Here is a 16737-nt window from a genome sequence, read left to right on the forward strand (position 1 = left end):
TTTCTATAATGTTCTCATGTGGTTTTTGCATGCAAAGTAAAATAAAAGCAAGTATTGGCTCACTAATTATCTAATGTTTAAACTAATACTAAGCAGTATTAGGTGGTCAGATCGTTATACGAAAAAATAACTTATATTAGTATACAAACCTAAACATGTCCTTAGTCTAATCAGAAATGAACAAACCAATTAAAATACTAATATGCCGTCTATCTAGTCCAACTGGGGAGATGCCTTATCTTGGGCATCGGAGCGGATGACTCTTAGAAGATAGAGACATAGATGTGACTAATTGGACTGAAAGTACATTGAACTAGACCCAAGGAGAATATATCCTAAATCCATTTATGGATTTATTCACTTGTGATGTTCAAAGTGTGACATACCTTAATCCTGAGTGAATGGTGGACTATGTATGTGTGACTCGTATATTTCGATGTAAGTAAAAGCTTGAGTTCAAATAGATAAGAAATCAAAAGTTGGTGCATTGGGTATATGACTAATGCAGTATGTAGCATCATTCAAAATAATAGAATTTATAGCCCAAGATATGGGTAAATGATATCATCTCATTGGAATTACATGGTAGATGAAAAGTAAAAATAGCCATGGGTTGTTCGTCTTTGTAATGAATGAATGATTATTATTTAATAGTAATTGACTTTTCTTGAAGGAAGATGTAATGGTTACCATGAGATATAAAATAGGATCATATTGGGAGAACAGATTTATCCCAAAGAGAATAAAGATATCCTATGAGGGTAACACACTTATGACAATGTCATTGGATGAGCACTGATCTAGTTGCTTTCGTAATGATATGTAATTAGGGAGAGCTCATTCATGATACTATAGTGGAATGACTTCGTGACTAAATGTGTTTATAATTAACAGGCAAAAATCTAGAATTTAATTATAAATCATTTGTGCCGTAATCACACATGTCCAAGTAGTCCTTCCGCTAGCTCGTTGAAACCGATAATGAATTGCATGTTGAATCAAATGAACATAAATGGATAGAAATGATAAAGTTAGAGAAAGGGGAAAACATTTGGAAATGAATGTGGTTTTATCTAAATGGAAATGACCTGAAAAATCAATATATAGTTTTTTGAATTATTATTTAATTAATTAAATTATTGAAGTTCGAAAAATGAAATTAAATTAATTGGTCAGGTGAATCTGTTGAATGTAGAAATATTAAATATATATCTTCATTTATTCTTTATGATAAAGGTTTCATTAGTTTAATGAAACTAGAATCAGGTTGAGAAAATCATTTAATTGGGAAATTAAGTAATTTAAATTAATTTATGATTATTTTGGAAAATAGAAAAACAAGTATTGAGTTGGATTGAAATGAAAAAGTATCGGGTTAAAAGTCTAGGAAGTACTTATAATGAACTAGATATGGGAGAGGCCCAAAAGCTCCTCATGTTAATGCTAGGGACGACAAACCTTAATATATTAAAATAGGTTTCCACCCCCTAATCCTAGTTATACTAGGATTTAGTTTTTCTATTGAAATAGAGTTCTACTAATTCAATAAAGGTTTCACTTCTTCTCCTTATAAATACATGACACTGGTAGCACTAAATACACAACTTTGAGATATTTTTATTCTGTTGTGAAATATTGAGAATTTATTTTCAAAGTATAATTTTTATTTTTTTGGTATAACAATTCTATTAGTTTCTATTAAAGAGAGTTTTGCTTTCTCACTGAAAGTAAAATAAATAATCTCTAGTTCTATGTTTAATTCAAATTTATTTCATCCTACACTTGAAGCAATTCGTAGTATGAGAATAGCAGAGAATATCACTACTCAAAATTGGACTAACTTAGAAAAACAATTTAGCGAAAGCTTTGTAAAATTATTTCAAAGATATAAATATCAAACATATATTGGATGTTACTATACTAAAGTTTGAATATAATCATTAACAATTTAAAAAAACATTCAAATCATTTGGTGTATAAGTTCAAATATAATAACTTCATTAAACAAAATATAATAAGTCGAAACCAAACATTTAAATTTTAATATAGTTCCATAAAAACATCATCTCGCCAAAGTAGTAGTTCTTTATACAGATAATTTTCAAACTGCATTTACACGCCACTCCCAAGAGTCATGCATGATACAGAACAAAAAAATCAGCTCACAATAGTAGCAACACTCTGGTCTCGTCCTTCAAATAAAAGTCTTTCTTCAGTTAGCAAGCCTGAGAAGGAAAAGATAACGAAGTAAGTTCATATGAACTTAGTGAGTTCCAAAGAGAAACTCATACATATCATTACTTACAACACAGCTGAACCTTTCAGAGGGACTTACTCACAATAATCATAATACGCCAAATAACGTATATTGCATACAGACAGACTTAGTACACCAACTTACTTAACACATGGGTGTATATTTTACGCCAATTTAACACAACTTAGACAACCCATCTTCATGCCATCCACGTACCCAGAATTCAAAATCAGAAGCATATGATACAGTCTCAATCACATATATTCTATTTCTTAACTCCTTATATCATTTTTAAATTAGAATAGCATGTTTTATCGTGATCTGCCAATCTGGTTTGCAATTTAGTTGTCCTTCCAGAAGTTATACAAACAAATATCCTTTTTCTCTATCACCATAGATCAGATCAGATTTAGAAGAAGATGGTAGTGGCTTAAGCATGAAGGATGACTCTTACTTCATAATACAAACAAATTGTACTCAGGCTGATGACATTTGGATAACTATTATCCATATATACACCTTTTGACTATTAAAGAGGAAGATTACTTACCTCACACTAATTATATAATAATGAAATTTACAACACATGGTAGTAAGAAGGAACTCACTAGAAATTCTAACACAAGTATACAAAGTAGGTCCTTTGCCTTTATCGCTTGGACCTTATTAGCTTGTTGAGCTAAAAGAAAGATAATTACACACATTAGATCATCAATCTATCAAATCTGAACCTGCATGCAAGAATCTATAACTCTTAGTCCAAAATCAAGAAGTTTCCTTCCTCACACACTATCATAACATCTATGCGTACAGTACGAAAGACACACAAATGACCTCGATGATATAACCTAAGAGTACATCAATAATTACCAATGAATTGGTACTAACATAAAAGTTAGCTGAATACTGTGAACCTTCACTTTGAAGAAGTTTTCTAAGCTTAGGTTTTTCAAAGAGTTTCAAAAAAAATCAAGAAAGAAGAAGAAAATGTAAAGGTCTTCAGAAAGACCACCGCTATCCTTTTATACTTAAACACATATATAATGGTTAGTGGAACAATCATATAGTTCCACTAACTCTCTTGATTCTCGTGTTTAAGAGCACTTAACAGAATTTAGGTCTTACTATCTACAATAGTCTAGTTCTAATCTAACAAACACTTAACTTACTAACCAAATTACCATACTAAAATAATAAACAAATCTAATGAACTGTGAACTTAACGAGTTCATTGAAAGCAGCTGAGTTGGATAGATATTTAATAGAAGAATTTTCCAAACCTTAAAGCTTGCCAAACTAAGAGTTCACCATATGACAAATTACACAGAATACTATACTTATCCAAGACAAATACTTTACTTATATCTATCTTTATTTTACAATCTAAATGCCAAAAAGTAACCAAATATGGAGACTTGGCTAGGCGGGTTGTTACACGTCTAGTTGAAAACACAGGTGCGATTTTGGTAATGGGTTTATTGTTATAAATATCATAAACTGGCTCAGTTTTTAAAATTTTAATTTTTTTATGAAAGAAAACCATTTTTGAATCGTACTTTTTACAAAAATCATATAATTTACCCATATAACAACTATGAATTCCACTATTTTGAATGACGCTACATACTGCAAAAGTCATATACCCAACGCACCAACTATCGATACCTTATCTATTTGAACTCAGACTTTTACTTACATCAAAGTATATGAGTCACACATACATAGTCTGTCATCCAATCAAGATTAAGATATGTTACAATATGAACATTACAAGTGAATAAATCCATAAACCGATTTAGGAGTCATCTGCTCTGATGCCCAAGATAAGGAATCTCCTCAATTGAACTTGATAGACAACATATTAGTGTTTCAATTAGCTTGCTCATTTCTAATTAAATTAAGGACATGTTTAGGTTTGTCTACTAATATAAGTTATCTTTTTGTATTACGATCCGACCACGTAATACCACTTAGTATTTCCTAAACATTACACAATGAGTAAGCTAACATTTACTTTTATTTTTCTTTACATGCAAAAATCCCGTAAGGACAATATACAAAGGGTTTTAATATAATTCATGAATAATTTTATTAACCAATCTGGTTGAAAAAATTAGAAGGGTATTTATACGATAATACTACACTTAAGGCACTAGATCCAACAATCCTCCACTTGCCCTAGTAAAGTAAATGAGTCATGTTTTGCATTCCTATGCCTTCTATATGTTACCCAAAGAACTCTCTAGCTAGTAGAGTTTTGGTAGAACAGATACTTAGGTTTGTCCTCAGATGCGATATTTGACTACATCACTATTCCATCAAACACTATTATCTCCTTTATGATACTTTCTATTAATGTGTTTTGTTCTTATGTGATTTTTTTGGGGTTTAGTCTTATCCGAATTGTTATAGTGCAATAAATTTTCCATACCTCATATTCGACCATTCTTAGTAAAGTTAGTAGTACAACTCTACTTTACACTTTTGCACACAATGGACATTTTACCTAGGACAGAAACACAGTTGGATATCGAGTTCCTTGAATCTTGACACATTTGAAAGTCAGAATCGGTATATCAAGTAGGAGTAAGATCTCCTCTGCAATATATAAGCATATAATCCCTCATTCTCCATAAATACTTGAGTATATGCTTAACTACCTGCTAGTGTCTTGGTCCTGAATTCAACTGATATCGACCAACCAACCCTACTAAAAAAAAGATATTTGGACGTGTTCATAACATAACATACATGGAACTTCCTACTAAAAAAACATAAGGAGCCTTTTTCATGTTTGCTCTTTCTTCCGTTTTCTTAGGATAGTCATTCAAAGAAAGAGAAATCTCGATACAAAAGGTTGATTTTCTTCTTCGAATTGGTCATTAAATAACATTACAATATCTTGTCAATATATGAAGCTTGCGATAGTGCTATCACTTTGTTCTTTCAATCCCTTAAGATTCAAAGTCTTAGAAAAAAATTAGCTTCTTTGAAATCCTTCATGCTAAACTATTGTGTTAACCTTAGTTTAACTGATTACAATGTCCTCACATCATTCTAAATAAGTAGAATGTCATCGATATATAGAACAAGAAATACCACCTTTCCATCTGCAATACGTTTGTAATACCCTACACCCAACCTGATTGCCAGATCCAAGTATAAAACGACAATTTAAAACAAGCCGAAAGGGCGTACCAAATAAAATTTAACATCTTGAGTTCGGAAAACTATTGTATAAACTATGGTGCTAACCTAAATTGTTAAACGGCATATAAGTTTTAAATGAGTCCTTCTTGTAGTAGTACACTACGTATAAGTAAACAATGTTTAAACAATCATTTGGCGAAAACCCATTTTAATCCTTAAATACAAAATAAATATGCTAACTCTCATTTCAAAGATGAAAAATTAATTGTTGGCTGACTGTCATCATTTAAAATAGTTTGACACATTGCCGAATAATACTGCTCATAAGAGCTCAAAGGCACAAAAATCAATTGTTCAGGTAGAAGCTTTTGAATTTAAAACTGGTAGATTTTAACATTTTCTTATCTCTAGCGGTTACATGTTACTAGCAAAAATAAAATATGGCTCACTAAAGTGGCTGCAATTCTAACTAAATATCTTTTAAAAGCTTCAAACTGTATCACTTGAGAATAAGAAAAAGAGACTAAGTAAGTATATAAGAACTTAATGAGTTCTGCAAAATTTCAATTTTGCAACAAGTTAACTTAACACGACATGACCAAGACCTTGGCCATTAAAAAAGACACGCCACTACATGCGGATACAATATCCCCTTTTCAAAGTATCTACTGACAGATACAATCCTCAAGAGGATACAGTCCATTGGCGGATACTATCCGCTATCAAATACAAATACTTGACAAACACATGTCACGACAAGTCTGTTGGAATGTCACCCTTGTGAACTAACTTTTACAACCATTTAACGTACTTTTTTTACGCTTCAAGTAAATGTTCATACATCATCTAAACACACTTATGTACCTTTATACTAATACACCCCTTCCTTGTGCTGTCTTTTGATCCTTGTTTTGAAGAACCAATATTTCATTTTCTTCATGCCGCTCTATAAAACCAGTATACCAATTATACCTACCAGACCTCCACAATACCTCCTTGTTAATTCAAACATGTAAGAGTTTTCCCACAAGGCCAGGTATTCACTAGTCACGGTTTACACCAAAGTGCCATACTAGAGGCAAAATATAATAACGTTTCTCTTTTCTTCTTTTCGCCATTATACGTTTCTGCCCTCTGTTATCTACTTACATTGTTCAAGATATAGAGCATATGCACCAATGAAGGAGCTTTCATACCGATGTACATGTAGGACTCATGTCTATGATTTACAGATATCAACAATTCATGCATTGTCTAATTTCCAAATTCCTTTAACAGACAAACTAAAACCAAATGTGTAACAACCCGTTTTCCAGTGGTGTTAGAAATAGTGATTTTGGGACCACAATTCCAACATGTGAGTTCATAAATATTATTTATTTAATATTTACGAGGTCATTATAATTTTATATTAAAATTTGGTCTAGTAATTTTAACATTTAAATTGTCAATTAAATATAAATGACTAAATTGTAATAGTTGAAAAAGTCAATTATTATTAGATTAAAGGAGTGAATTCATTAAAGAAACTTGATTAAAGGTATTAAAAAGGTTATTAGAACATTAACAAATGAAAACAAACAAGCTAACTTAATTTTTCTTTGGTCTTTTCTAAAATTAGAGAAGAAAAATAAACATAGGAAGAGCTTGAATATTTGGTCATTTAAAGTGTTTTCATATCAAGAACAAGTAAATAATCGTGAAAAAGGAAAAGTTGCTGATTAGTCCCTAAAATTTATTAGTCCCTAAAATTTTGCTATCTCTGCAGTTTAGCCCTGATAGCGTTTTGTGGAATCAGACAATCGGATCAACTTGAAGATCACACTATCCATATATCTTTTAGTAGATTTTGATACGTTTACTTTTGGGTTATATGACATGTAATAGGTGTGTTTTGTATATGATTTGGATATTTAATATTAGTGGTGTTAGGATCGACCCGATTAAGCAACAAGTAAAAAAAATAGCAGAATAAATTGAGAAATTGAACAAACAATTTTAACGTGAAAAAACCCTCCAAAGAGGATAAAAAACCACGGGCAAAGATAATTTTACTATAATAACAAAAGAACGAAGAGTACAAAAGATGGAGATAAAAACTAAACCCCGAAAACCCAAAAACAAAGAACCCTCACAACGTAAACACAAAATTCTCTAAATGTGTTATGAGTTCTAATATCTAATGGGTGTTTTTTCTAAGGTTGTAAAAGAGCCTATTTATAGGCTAAATTCATAGGTCAAATAATAATAAAATAATCTAAACTAATCAGTGTTTGATTGAAACAAATAAATAGAGTTTAACTGAAAGATTATTTCTCAAATTTGACTGAAAATAGGAGTCATATTTAACAAATCTCCACCTTGACTCATATTTCCACAACGCCATCTTTGCCAAAGCTTGCCATGAGCCTATCTTGAACTATGTAGGGAATTAACTAAGTCGAATTTTTGTTTAGAAATTGGAAGACTTCTAGCCTTCGACTTGTACACTACCAAATGAAAACTAACGAGAGTCTAATTTTCGCAAACACAATGCCCTAACTTTTCAAAACCTACATCCAAAAGAGAACCTCTCTTCAACGAAATGGCTATACCTTTTTCCCTCCTATGACCAAGTTTCCTCTGCTCCAAACGAGTTAACTTCGACTCCATAACGAACGAGGGACGTCCGATTTCACCGGTCACTATAGAACCTTCCAGAATATAAAGACTGCCAGTTTTTTACCTTTTAACAAAATGAGAGCTCCATGAGATACTTTAATGCCGCTCGACTTGATGTTCGTTCTCATCCTTTCAAGTCTAGAATACTCAATGAGATGAGATTCTTTCGTAAACCAGGTATATACCTAACATCTGAGAGTGTCATAATCATCCCGTTGTGTATCCTAATGATAAACCGTAATATATACATATTTTTACCCCATGTTTAATGCATTTTATGGATGATTTTCCATTAGAATTGGTGAATTCGATGCTCCTAATGCTTTAATTTCATGTTTTATACTTAGGAGAGCATAGGAGAGCGAAAGAAACGAGAAACGGGCCAAAAACAGAGAAAATGGGCCAAAGTACGAAATAACACTGCCTGGACCCCCTCACACGGGTAGACCACACGGCCGTGTCAATTTGGCATGCTTGAACATGGCCTGAAGTAATCGAGCATGGGCGTGTTACACGGGTGTGTCTCTGCTGAGCCCAAGTTGAGTCCAATTCGGAAAAGGCCAATTTTGAGGGTTTTGAGGCATTCCAAAGCCTATAAATACACCCTAAAAGAGGAGAAAAGGGGAGGCGGAGAAGTAGGAGTAAGGAATTACTCCAAGGAAGCCGATTGATCCATCTTAAAAGCCAGATTCATCATCAAGACTGAAGATCTCTCCTCAATTCCCCTTCATGAGTTTTGGGTTTTCTTTATGTTTTGTATTCTTCATTCTTCTGAGATGTTTTCTTATTTAGTTATGAACTAAAACCCCTAAATACCTAAGGGGAATGAAACCTAAGACGAATCTTGTTATTATTTTCTGAATCGTATGATAAATATTTAACTCGTTCTTAATTATGTGTTCTTAATTTTTGTTTTGATATCCCAGGATACTGATTCAAGACATGCTCTTATTCAGAGGAGGAATAGACCCTGTCTAAGAGTACATTTGTCATAATTAAGCGGAGTTGATTGCACGCCTAGAAATAGGGTGACAAGACTTTGCCAGATTAGGGTGAAACCTAATAAGGGGATCCATAGATCGAGTTAATGCAACCCTAGAGTGTTAATTAGAGAAAAGTCTCGGTTATTGAATCTAGGGATTAGACATTATTAGTCTTGAATAGGGATAATAACATAACTTAGGGATCTCTACGGAACAAGTTGAATGAATAAATCGTCCGATTCGGAGCCAGAATAATAAGTAAAGTCTAGGTGGATTTTTCCTTAGTATTGTCTTAAGTCAATCAATTTTTCCCAAAATCAATTCCCCAATTCTTTTCTTTGTGAGTTCTTAGTTTAGATAAGTAGTTAATTAAAAAAAACCCCATTATTCTTAAGCTAGATAATAAAAAGACGGTCATTACTAGTACTTTTAGTTCCTTTGGGTTCGACAATCCGGTCTTGCTAAAACTATAATACTATTCGATAGGTACACTTGCCTACATCGTGATAATAGTTAGCTCAAGAATGAGTAATTATAAATATTTAAAACCTATCACGAAACCTCGCGATCAAGTTTTTGGTGCCGTTGCCGGGGAACTGAAATATTAGGAACGCTCAATTTTTATTACTTTAGCCATTTATTTTTCTTGTAATTTAATTTAATTTAATTTTATTATTATTTATTAACCTACTCTTTCTTCCTCTTGGTAGGTTTTCATAGTTTATGACTAGAAGAAACCCGTCAGGGCCACTATTTTTTGACGAAGAAATCAATCGCACAGTTCGTAGAAACCAAAGAGAAATAAGGTGAAGCTTAAGATACATAGAGAACGAGCAAGAAGACGATACTCAACCTCCAACCGAAGGGGTGGCTGAAAACCAAGGCAATCAGCTACCTCATGTAATTGCAGTTAATCAAAATCCTGCTCCACGTACTATGTATGATTATGCTAAACCTTCTTTAACAGGAACTGAATCTAGCATAGTTAGACCTGCTGTAGCTGCAAATACTTTTGAATTAAAACCTAACACTATTCATATGATATAGAAATTTGTTCAGTTTGATGGTTTACAGGATGAAGATCCCAACGCTCACTTAGCAAACTTTCTGGAATTTTGCGATACATTTAAAATCAATGGCGTTTTTGATGATGCCATACGTCTTCAGTTGTTTCCCTTTTCATTGAGGAACAAAGATAAATAGTGGTTGAACTCGTTACCACGAGGGTCAATTACTACTTGGGAACAAATGACCAAAAAATTTTTACTAAAATATTTTTTGCCGGCTAAAACGACTAAATTATGAAATGATATCTCTTCTTTTGTGCAGATGGATTTAGAAACACTTTACGATGTGTGGGAGAGATACAAGGACCTTTTGAGAAGGTGCCCTCACCATGGGTTACCGCTTTGGCTCTAGGTACAAACATTTCACAATGGTTTGAATCCTTCGACTCAGCAAATGGTTGACGCAGCTGTTGGCGGAACCATCAACAATAAAACACCGGAAGATGCCTATGAGTTTATAGAAGAGATGTCACTAAATAACTATTAGTGGAAAGTCATAAGGACAAAGCCAACGAAAATAGCTGGAGTTTATAACGTCGATTCGGTCACCATGCTCTCTAATCAGATAGAATTCTTAAATAAAAAGATTGATGGTTTTCTTAATTCTTCACAGGTTCACCCAATAATGCAGTGCGAAGCAAGTAGCGGTGGAACAAACCATTCGGAATACCAATATTATGGCCACAACATGGATAACGAGCAATTAAACTACATGGCTAATAATCCTCGACCTCAAAACAATCCATACAGTAACACTTACAATAAAGGTTGGGGGAACCACCCCAATTTCTAGTGGGCAGTCAAGGAAATCAAAGACCACAACATCCTCCGAGCTACCAACAACCACCCTACCAACAGGAAAAGAAGCCAAATCTTGAAGAGAGGCTCTCAAAGTTCATACCAGTGTCAGAAACCCATTTTCAGAACACTGAGACAGCACTTAAGAATCAACAAGCATCAATCCAAGGGCTCGAGACTCAGATAGGCTAGCTTTCCAAACTAATCTCCAAACACCCACAAGGTAGCTTGCCAAGTAATACCGAACCTAACCCAAGGGAACAACTCAACACAATTAATATTCAAGATGACGAAGGAGTTGTTGAGCCTGAACCAGAACGGAGACAAGAAACTTTGGTAAGCAAAGGTCAATGTGAGGTAGATCAAAGTTCAAACAAACCAGTAATTGTCGAATATAAACCTCGTGTGCCATACCCCAACGCGACAAGGAAAGACCACTCAAATGAACAATTTGGTAAATTCCTTAAACTCTTAAAAAAATTACATATTAACTTACCATTTATTGAAACTCTATAGCAGATGCCAAACGTAATGAAATTTTTAAAGGAGCTTTTAGCAAATAAGAGAAAGTTGGATGAGGCGTCGCATGTGGAGCTGAACGCAGTTTGCTCGACCATTCTCTAAAATAAACTACCCAACAAACTAAAAGATCCAGGGAGTTTTATGATTCCTTGCTTAATTGGTAGTTTAGAAGTTAATTATGCATTGGATGATCTAGGGGCTAGTATCAACGTCATGCCTTACAAAATGTTTAAGCAACTAGGTCTCGGGAAACCCAAACAGACTAGAATGAACATTCAATTAGCAGATAAAACTATAAGATTCCTCAGAGGTATTATTGAAGATGTGCTAGTCAAAATCGATAAATTTATATTTGCTGTTGACTTTACTATTCTAGACATAGAAGAGGACAGCAACACTCCCTTAATCCTAGGAAGACCCTTTTTAGCAACAGCTAAAACCATCATTGATGTTTGCACAGGTGAACTCACACTCCGGGTGGGAGACGAAACAATCACCCTTCAAGCTCGCAATTCTGGCAACACATCAGGGATTGAAGGTAATTATTTAAACCATCCTACTAAAACTAACTGTATGGTGCAACCTACTTTGCAGAAAATGAGTCTGAAGGAAGCACACCAGTCATTCTCAAGCAATAGTAGAGGACCTGTTCGTGAAGATCGAAGACTACAAATCAAGGAACTCGATGAATGGCTAACACACAAGCCAAGAACACCCGACAAACCGAAACTACGCCAAAACGAGCCCGATACCTCTCCAAATCAACTTAAGGTTGGTGATAAGGTCTTATTAGATGCCGCGGATCCCCATATTGTCACTACTACACCGAATGAGGAAATCCCTCTTACGGTATTCAGTATTTTTCCATTCGGTACGGTGGAGGTGAGTCATCCCAAGTTCGGCACTTTTAAGGTAAACAACACCCGATGAAAACCCTATTTTGATAAGATTGATAGCAGGAATGAGGAGTATAAACTCCTCAAACCACCATGATTATTCAACGGAGAGGTAAGTCGAGCTTAGACTATAAATAAACGCTTTTTTTAGAGGCAACTCGAGCACTAACAATAGTAATTTTTTTTTAAATTTTCGTATTTAACTCCTAACTTACTAGTAGAAATCTTGAATACAGGTGTTTCTGTAGAGGCACGGCCAAGCACACGGGCGTGTGTAAGGCCATGTGAAAACAGGGCAAAAGGTTTCCCCAACATGGGCTACGATTAAACGCCACGACCGTGCGATATGGCCGTGGTCAAGCCTGCCAAAACAACATGGGCGTGCGACACGCCCTTGTGGAAGACCCGTGATTGAAACTGAGAAACCAGCACAGGTGTGAGACACACCTGTGTCTACCACCCGTGGTCGAACCTGTTAAATTAACATGTGTGTGGGGCTTGTATACACGGGCGTGGGAGAAGTGAACGATGCTAGACACGGCTATGCGACACGGCCGTGTTCACCAATACGCCTGAGGTACACGGGCATGTGTCAAATTTCAGACGCACCAAAATAGTACAAATGCGAAACACACAGGCTAAAATTGGGGCACACGGTCATGTCCCATGGCCGTGTGTCCCAAAATCTATAAAGAGGCTGAACTATTCATTGTCTTCCCCACTCAAAAACCCTAACCCTAGCCACTGCAAGTCCACACGGCCTCCTTGCCACGCCCGTGCGCCGCTTCTCACTCCATTTTTGAAGTCAATCTCTCTCCCTTAGTGTTTGTTCACTCTTTTCACCTCTATTTTACTTATTTTTAATGCTTATTCTTAAAATAATTGTTATTTTTATCATACTATGTTCATTTTGTTCATTATTTCCTACAATATTAGATTATTTATCATGCATTTTATGTTAATGTAGGTTGTTAGGAAAGCTTCATTCCTTTGTCATTCACATGCCATTATTATGCTCGTCCTCATGATGTCACGAAATTATGCTATCAAAAAGAATTTTGTTGATTGAGTTTGGTTCATATTTTGGCTGAAATTAGTAGTTTTAATTCATGGCTTTCCAAATTCATGTATTTACTATTATTCTTCTTTACAAATTATAGGTATACGATGTCGTTTTCACGAGGAAAGAAATCTGCTATCCCCGCTTCAAAGAAAAGAAAATGAGCATTGTCTTCCTCGGGTCCTACCAAAAAAATTCGTCACTCTTTCCTCCAATTCCCCAACGGGCCCCAAGAAGAACTATTTCAAATACTATGGGCCTGACCTTTAGGAGCGGGCCATTGCATTGACTGGGCTGTTGTCGAACAAGTCTAGTTGGCTAACGCGATCCGGGCTCTTCTTACCATTGACCCTTGGGAGCTGTTTTTCAGGATTATCAAGCTGACATATGGAACCATGCTCAACGTTCCATCTTCAAACCATAATGACAAGGTATGATGATCCTGAAATGGTTCAATTTCGCCTAGGCGAATTAGTCCGCCAGCTAAGTGTCCCAGATTTTGGTGTTGCACTAGGCTTATTTACGAAGGAGTTTAGGGAGGAGAATTAACTACATGCTCTTAATCGCCACATACATTTCTCTCTCTCGAAGTGCTGGCACACTTTGGCCCCTAGCACGGCCTCGTACAATCTTAGCCAGTCCAAGGCATTAGTTCTTTCACCATCCCTGAGGTACTTACACGCTATTTTAGCTCACACGATTACAGGGAGGTGTGAGAGCATTGGTGTTGTCAACACCCATGACGTCTACTTCTTATGGTGCATGTCGCAAGGCACGTCATCGACCTAGCCTATTTCATCGCCCTTGCGATTCAGCACCAGACGGAGCGGCATCAGAAGGGGGTAATCTCCATTGGCCCCTACGTGACTCGACTGGCGTGACACTTCGGGCTCTTCAACACCCCGACCTAAGAATCATCCCTCACCCTCATCGGCCAAATGTCTCCACAAGGCATCTCGAGCATGCTTAGCATGGATGATAGAGAGGCGTCGAGGAACCTACCCTCCCTAGTATCGTCTCACTCAATCTACAGAGGAGGAGGCTTACAAGGACATTACTGATGATGTCCCCCCACAGCATGAGGACCCACCGACTCAGCCACCACCACCCTCTCGTCCAGTTCATGTAGCGGCTTCATATGCTAATATCTCTGAGTGCCTCACTCGATTCGAGTAGCAGTGATTTCAACGATTTGACAATATTGATGCTACTTTACAGCAGATTTGTTAGCACATCCACATCTCATCGCCAGTCCCACCTCGCGAACCATCCAGCGATGAAGATGTTTAGAAACATTTATTTATTATTTTATGTTTTTAATTTTTATTGAAACTACTTTTTATTTTTATTGTTTATTTTTAGTATATTTTAGAATTTTATTTTTAATTATCAATTTTGGTTTTTCTTTATGAGTAATTATTCTTCCTAATATCCCCGAAAAAGTTCTTGATTTTATCACAGTTATATAGAGCTCTTAAGCTCATCATTGCATAGGAACTACAACTCCACCGGGAAAGGTTCTCCATGGCTGCTGGAAACACAAAATTTATATACTTTTTCATACCCTTTTTAACTTAAAACCAGGCTATTCCAGTTAAATTCTTGCCAAAAAATAATTAATTATTATAAAATAATTAAATTATGTTAAAACTATGAACATTATGAATTTTAATTAATTTTATAGTTAATTTTGATTAAATTTGGTTATTTTTGACAGAATTACACAATTGGAGAAAAAGGGCCCGATGAACACTACAAGAAGAACAAAATCGAGAGTAATTTGAAGTATCGAGGCCAATTAATTTCCAGCCCAATACGGTCCAGAAATGTGTATTAATTCATAATTAAATTAATTTTAATTTATTCCCTATTTAATTTAGGTTAAATGAATTAATTTTAATTAATTATGAAGAAAGGGCCTAGTGAACCGCACTGGTTGAACCGAATGGAGTGAGCCGAACCAGCCACTAATTGGGCTGACCAGAACTGTCCATTGGTTGACCCAAATCAGAAAATTAGCTGATAAAATATGCTTGTAAAAAGGCCCTTGAAAAACCTCCAAATTACGTTCAAACCCCACCTTTATTTTAGGCTTTGTAAATTTGCCCCAGCCTATTTTTAGCAAGGTTGAAAGCTTCAACCTTGCCATGTGTGTGGCCGGCCATGGGAGGGCTCTCTTGGCTGCTGAATTTGCTACTTTTAGCAGCCCTCTTCAGCTATAAAAGCCACCCTATGCTGCCCATTTCAAAGCATCACTCAACATCCCTCATTCCACAACATTCTCTCATCCTCTCTTCACTTCTCTCAAAGTTTCCTCTCAATTTTTCCATCCCATTTTCCCTTCCTATTGTGCCAATTTCCTCTCTTGAGAAATAGGTGTTCTTCAGCCATCTTGGGCAGAAATCAAGGATTCATAAAAGCCTTCCTCGGCGAAGACAACGGAGACTAAGAATGGAGCAACAGTCAAGCTACTGATAAACACTGGATTTACTTTCTGTTCCCTTTCTTTTTTATTTTTGTTGTTTTTATGATGAGCATATCTATGAAAAATATTTTTGTTGAAATGGTTATTTTAATCAATTTATCTTGAATTTAATTCGTGTTGGGTTGATTATATTTTGCCTACTTGAATTATTAAATTAGTGTTTATACTGTTATAGGCCTCAGTGAAATGCTTGATTAAGTAAAATCATGCTTAGGTTATCTGGCATTATAATTGTTTAGAAAACTAAAGAATTAATTGCTTAAACGGATTGAAATTGCAATTAATGGACTCAACACTTAATCAGTGCATGTTTAATTCTTCCAAGGTAACTGAAAATTAAATCAACATTGTATTTGGCGATACATATGCCTTGCATAACTTGCAAGATTTTTGTGATTAAATTGTTTCAAGGTATGGCTACTTTGTTACTTCACATAATCTTTTACATGTTTATTAAGTTGAATTAATTGGTTGAATCGACATATGAATATGAGAAAGATAATTTAATTCAATAAGTATGTATGTGCGATAGCATGTTTACTTTATTAAATCTGTTTAGTCGGTTGAATTGGCATAGGGTTATATTCAAGAGATAAATGGAATTCTTTTAATTAGTAAATATGTTCATAAGTTAGCAAATTACTGGGTTGCCATGAACTTATTCATAACAGCATAAGCACAAATTTAATATTTCTAAGTTAAAAAGGTACAATTAATCCAACACAATTATGTCATCTTGATTAAATCTTAATTGAAATCGTGCACTAGAACTCTTATTTTATTTAAATTGTTTGCTTAGTTTTAAAATCTTAGTTTATAAATCACTCTTTTCAAACCAAAATTATTTTTACCTCACCA

At 35.0% G+C, this 16737-nt stretch overlaps 1 non-coding gene across 1 annotated transcript; it reads right to left on the reverse strand.

The window, feature by feature from the left end:
- Positions 1-10347: 10347 nt before the first annotated feature.
- On the reverse strand, positions 10348-10454 carry LOC121204399 (small nucleolar RNA R71). Its single transcript, XR_005899324.1, has one exon. It is a non-coding gene; the product is annotated as a small nucleolar RNA R71 (small nucleolar RNA).
- Between the last annotated feature and the right edge of the window lie 6283 nt (positions 10455-16737).

This window comes from Gossypium hirsutum, chromosome A07 (genome assembly GCF_007990345.1).
Source record: "Gossypium hirsutum isolate 1008001.06 chromosome A07, Gossypium_hirsutum_v2.1, whole genome shotgun sequence".
Lineage (NCBI taxonomy): Eukaryota > Viridiplantae > Streptophyta > Magnoliopsida > Malvales > Malvaceae > Gossypium > Gossypium hirsutum.